The 6,000-nt window shown below is 49.6% G+C and overlaps 1 protein-coding gene across 2 annotated transcripts in view; it reads left to right on the top strand.

The window, feature by feature from the left end:
• Positions 1 to 6,000, top strand: part of FAM135B (family with sequence similarity 135 member B) — a 288,115-nt gene that overhangs the window by 197,015 nt on the left and 85,100 nt on the right. The gene's annotated exons all lie outside the window — the stretch shown is intronic.

The raw sequence follows: 6,000 nt of genomic DNA, 5'->3' as shown, positions 1-6,000 counted from the left end.
GCTTTACGAACAAACGACGTTAAACTTGTGGCGAGGTGCTTCTCTTAAACTTTGAGAAATACACCAGCCGCAATTTTGATTTGGGCCAGATCTGACCCCTAAGTCCCTCGCACTGTGTTTCTCTTGCAGGTGGAAGAGGCACTAAGTGAGGTGGATTTTCAGCTCAAGGTGGATCTGCACTTCACCGACAGCGAACAGCAGTGAGTGTCCCTGACCTCTCTGAGTCGTAGTCCTACGGCTTCCTTCCTCCGACCCTTCCCGCCTCTGGGGCGCGCCACGGCCACGAACCTCAGAACACGGCTCAGAAACCCGCTTCCTGAGCAGCTGTACAGCCGCCCAGCCACAGGGCTGGGGTGTCCACGTGGTCATGCCCACGGCACGCGTTTTAGGCCGGTCGCTCACGTGCTGTGCGCACAGGAAGCAGCCTGTCGGCCTGCCTTCCTTATCTGGCACCTTCTCATCTCTGACACCTCCGTTCATTTCAGTGCAGTATTATTTTCATTAGGTCTTTAAATTAATGACCCTACGAAGCGGCCAGTCTCAAGGCTCCTTCTGAATCCGAGGAGATTGGGCTGGGATTCTGCGTCTTTGAACTAAATGTCCGCTATTATGTTTCAACTCTCTGAAAATTGAAAATCCATTTATGTGTAACCTGCTGATTAAACAAGCAGGAGACAACTGCTCTTCTCTGCCATAACTGCTTCCTGTCAGCCTGTTCTGGGGCCTCTTCTCCTCCTCCTCCGGGTGAGCTGTCAGCCGCAGGTTCTATCAGGTCAGGAAAGGATGGTCCCTGTTTCAAGGATCATAAGTCCGGTCAAGGATATTAGCAAAACTGCAACCTCTCAGGCAGTTTATGACCCCTTCATCGCCCCCTTCCCTGCCTGCACCCAGCACCCCCAGCTCCAGGCTAGCTCAGGTCAGGAAGCTCCCAGTGCAGGGGTGGCTTCATACTTGCTCCTGTCTCCTTCCCGCTGGGGAGCGTGGGCCTTGCAGGGTCAGGCACCGTAAGGAGGGAGGAGATTGCAGAGGGGGCAGGGGTCATGAAGGACGGGCTCAGTTGCAAGCAGNGAAGCGGCCAGTCTCAAGGCTCCTTCTGAATCCGAGGAGATTGGGCTGGGATTCTGCGTCTTTGGACTAAATGTCCGCTATTATGTTTCAACTCTCTGAAAATTGAAAATCCATTTATGTGTAACCTGCTGATTAAACAAGCAGGAGACAACTGCTCTTCTCTGCCATAACTGCTTCCTGTCAGCCTGTTCTGGGGCCTCTTCTCCTCCTCCTCCGGGTGAGCTGTCAGCCGCAGGTTCTATCAGGTCAGGAAAGGATGGTCCCTGTTTCAAGGATCATAAGTCCGGTCAAGGATATTAGCAAAACTGCAACCTCTCAGGCAGTTTATGACCCCTTCATCGCCCCCTTCCCTGCCTGCACCCAGCACCCCCAGCTCCAGGCTAGCTCAGGTCAGGAAGCTCCCAGTGCAGGGGTGGCTTCATACTTGCTCCTGTCTCCTTCCCGCTGGGGAGCGTGGGCCTTGCAGGGTCAGGCACCGTAAGGAGGGAGGAGATTGCAGAGGGGGCAGGGGTCATGAAGGACGGGCTCAGTTGCAAGCAGCGTCAAGCAGTAGAGGCTGAATCACTGGGTCCCTTGCTCTTGGGGTATCCCTCTACATTCCTTGGGGATCTACCCATTACTTAGGCAAGCTTCCTTACTCCCCCCACCCCACAGCCCTGCAGTTCTTTGATACAGCGATGCTTCCCCTGGCTGGCTCATCCACTCCTTGCAGGAAGCTCTTTTGGCATATTCTTCTCCAAAGNTATTCTTCTCCAAAGAACCCACATCGGGTCCTTGGGAAATGAACAAAGGCACTTGCATCCCTCACTGATGGGGCCTCCCTCCCCCTGCAGTCCCGCTCGCTCCTCCTTTGGCCAATGCAGCCACCCTTAGCTTCTCTCCTGAGGCCTTCTGCAGGATGAGTCAGGCACAAGGACCTACATTCTCCCAATTCTAAGGGACCCAGGTCAAGCTCACTTGAAGATCTCTCTCACGAGGCTGACAGTTATGGAGGAGACACTCCTTTCCCCCCTGTTCTGTTAGCAGACTCTCAGAGAATGATTCTGACCACACTCCACAGATCATTCTCACTTCTGGTGTCTACAGTCCCTCAGCAGATGTTTCATGCTCTGCTGTGGATAATGGAGAACCAGGTGGCCAATGGTCTAATGCTGGCAGAACAATCCTCCAATCCCCCAATCCCTTCATCCCTTCAAAATTCAGACTCCCTTTTGGAACTTTCTCCCCTTTCTCAAGGGCTGTCTCATCCTTGAGATGGGTCTGGTGGTTATGGGAGTTTCCATAACATGAGGAGTTGAAGCAGATGGGATTCTCTGAGATGTCGGTGACCTGATGTGTCTGCACCTTGAGAATGGACATCTGCTAATGTGCAGATGGTCATGTCTTGTGCCTGGGCCATCAGGAGTATCTGTCCATGGTACTGCCATGGGCTCTGGGCTCAACATCACAGATTCCTCATTCTTGTCTGGACCCAAGCCCCTCTGGCCACCTGCTTCCCTCATCCCTGCTGCTTATTCCTTCATGGGATGATAGTTGCTTGGGAAATCTTATTCTCACACCATCTGCACGAGATGTTGCACTAGCGCCATATTGAACTTAGAGCCCCTGCAGGAGGCTGGCTGGCTTTCTTCCAAACTTAGAAACTCAGAAGTGAAGCCCCTGCCTCTGGTCTCACATGTCCCCTCAACCATCTGTGATTTCTATCATTCACCCATCTCATTAACCCACCTGCCTTCTTGTCCTNACTGTCTCATCCTTGAGATGGGTCTGGTGGTTATGGGAGTTTCCATAACATGAGGAGTTGAAGCAGGTGGGATTCTCTGAGATGTCGGTGACCTGATGTGTCTGCACCTTGAGAATGGACATCTGCTAATGTGCAGATGGTCATGTCTTGTGCCTGGGCCATCAGGAGTATCTGTCCATGGTACTGCCATGGGCTCTGGGCTCAACATCACAGATTCCTCATTCTTGTCTGGACCCAAGCCCCTCTGGCCACCTGCTTCCCTCATCCCTGCTGCTTATTCCTTCATGGGATGATAGTTGCTTGGGAAATCTTATTCTCACACCATCCGCACGAGATGTTGCACCAGCGCCATATTGAACTTAGAGCCCCTGCAGGAGGCTGGCTGGCTTTCTTCCAAACTTAGAAACTCAGAAGTGAAGCCCCTGCCTCTGGTCTCACATGCCCCCTCAACCATCTGTGATTTCTATCATTCACCCATCTCATTAACCCACCTGCCTTCTTGTCCTGTGCCTGCTTCCTTCAGAGACACTCATCCATTACTCCATGGTAGACATTTCTAAGTCATCAGAGAACCCTACACCTCAGCCTAGAAGTCTTCCATCCATTCCCCTGGGCAGCCTGAATGACAGTCAAGGTAGACCCAGGAAATGAGACCATCTTGCTGTCAAAACAGTGGTTAATGGAGATGGGCCCAAAGTGAGTGAAGTTCAGCAGCTCAGGCTTTGTGCTCATCAACCATGAGATGCTGGCCAAGTCCCAGAACATTCCTACATCTCAGCAACCTCATTTATAACATGGACAATATTTTACAATTGTGGCCTCATAGATCTGTTACGAAGATGAACAGAGACAATATCTCCAGTGTGTGGCCTACCGAATCGATGTCTTCTTCCTCTTTGTGGCTTCTTAGATGCCCATGGGGCCAGGCTTCCCTGTGTCCCTTCCTCCCTATAACACAGAGCACTTAATCACAATCAGAGCAGGGGGCTTCATGGAGTATAAGATTAGCTAAGAGGAACAGGAAGCCAGAGTCTGGGGAAGAATTTTTAATGCCATATTTTTTCATTTTCATAAATTGGGTTTAAGATGATACAGTGTCTACAGCACATCCTGGGGATGTGCATTAGGCTTTGAAACATGACTCCGGCAGAGGCTTCTTTAGAACCATGTAGGCCACAGTGGAGACCAACCAGAGAAGCACAGTGTAGACCATCAGGGGGTTAGAAGATCTCTTGACACCCGTCTCCTCCAATGGTTCTCACTGTGGGTAGGACAATTCTGTCCCCCAGGGACATTTGGGCCACATCTGGAGACATTTTTGATTGTTACTTGGGGGTCCTGCTACTCGCATGTAATGGGTCGAGTCCCCGAGAAGCATCCTACAGTGCACAGGACAGCACCCCCTCCCGACAAAGCATCATCCCATCCCCAGAGGCAAGATCACCCCACTCTAGCCTACCATCATGCTTGCACCTGCTACATTGCAAAGGCTCACGAGCACGTGCTTGCACAGGGACAGAGAGCTCACCCCTTCCCATCAGATACCATTCTGTCCCCGGGCAGCTCTGCCTAGAGGAAATTCTTCTTTACTTAAGGAGCGAGTCCTTTCTGTGTGCCTTCTCTCGGTTGCCCTGGATTCTGGCCCTTGCAACCACTTAGAAACATTCTCAGTCAGGATGACCCTTTAAGATCAGATAAACAAGACTCGTCAATAAGTCATCTCTTCATCTCCAATTAAATATCAAGGCTCTTTCTCTGTGTTTTGTAGGGGTTTTTGTTTGTTTGTTTGTTTGTTTTTTTTAGTTCCTTTATAGAAACGCAGACATTCTCCTCTCACTGCTCTCNATTTTTTTTTTTTTTTAGTTCCTTTATAGAAACGCAGACATTCTCCTCTCACTGCTCTCAGGTTTACCTCCATCCTTTCTNTTTGTTTGTTTGTTTTTTTTAGTTCCTTTATAGAAACGCAGACATTCTCCTCTCACTGCTCTCAGGTTTACCTCCATCCTTTCTAAATTGAGACCCCCATGAACTGAGTTTTTTTCCCATTGATTGGCTTTATCCATTGTAGAGCACAAAAGAGCTTAACAGCTATCACCACCTTTATTCTGGGGTCTTTACTCCTATTGATGAGGCTTAAATTCTTCTTCACATTTTGGACACCTTCACTACCCTGACATGTACTTCACCTCCTGTGGTTCTAGCCTAAGCATATTTCTGTGATTCCTACAAGCCTGTGTCCGAGTGGAATCCAGTACACTCCAGTACAGCAGAATGGACTGTGTGGTCAGATGAACGTGGGTCTAGCATTTCAGTTTTGTCTTGTGACTTTGAACAAGTCAGTTAACTCATGCCGGCTTTACCTCCTTGTCTGTAAATGGAATGATAATAGGAAAGACCTCATATGATTGTCATATGGCTTAACTGAAGAAGCATTGGATTCCATTCCTAGTAAGGCCTCGGTAAACTGTCAGAATTAAAGTGACTATAAATGTTAATGACTTTCTGAGGCTCAGGAGGTCTACTCCTAGCCCCTTCCCCATCAGGCTTCTCCTGGGAGAGAGAGGAGGCCCTGTGTGTGCTCTGTTTATGAGTCACACTGGGCTGTTGTGATTTATATGCATGGCGTTCATTTGCACACAGGCCTTAAGCAACAAGGATTCCAGGAAGCAGAGCCCTTGGGCTTGGGCCCTGGGAGTTTGCTCCCCTTCCTCTCTCTGTGTCTCATTTCCCCATCTACGGAGGAAGGAGAAGTTTGTCGTCTATTTTCTGAGCTCTCTGCTCTACTCAGGGAAGATGCCCCACCCAGGCTTCCCAAGTACTCTGGTTGAGAGAAACTTGGAGAACCTGAGTGATTGGTTTCCAGAGCTTGAGATTAGCGCTGGAGGAGTTTTATTTAGAGAAGAAGCAACTCTATTTTTATCAGCAGAGGCTCTCTTAGACCTTGCCTACCAGCCAGTTCATCTCTTGGGAATCAGACAGGCACCCATGACAAAAGGCTAGAACAAAGGTAGGGAATCCTTGATGAAAGTGGTCAGACTGTTTAACCGTTATGCTTCTGGGCTCATTTAGTCATTTGGTCAGGCAGTTATTCTGTTTCATAAGCAAACAGTGGGCAGCTTCTGTAGTATGTAAGATATGATGCTGGGTGTTGGGGATAGAAAGGCGGATTAGTCACATTTCCTGGCCTT

This window comes from Ailuropoda melanoleuca, chromosome 9 (assembly GCF_002007445.2).
Source record: "Ailuropoda melanoleuca isolate Jingjing chromosome 9, ASM200744v2, whole genome shotgun sequence".
NCBI lineage: Eukaryota > Metazoa > Chordata > Mammalia > Carnivora > Ursidae > Ailuropoda > Ailuropoda melanoleuca.
Note: the sequence above shows the minus strand (reverse complement) of the source record. Positions and strands in the feature narration are given on the sequence as shown.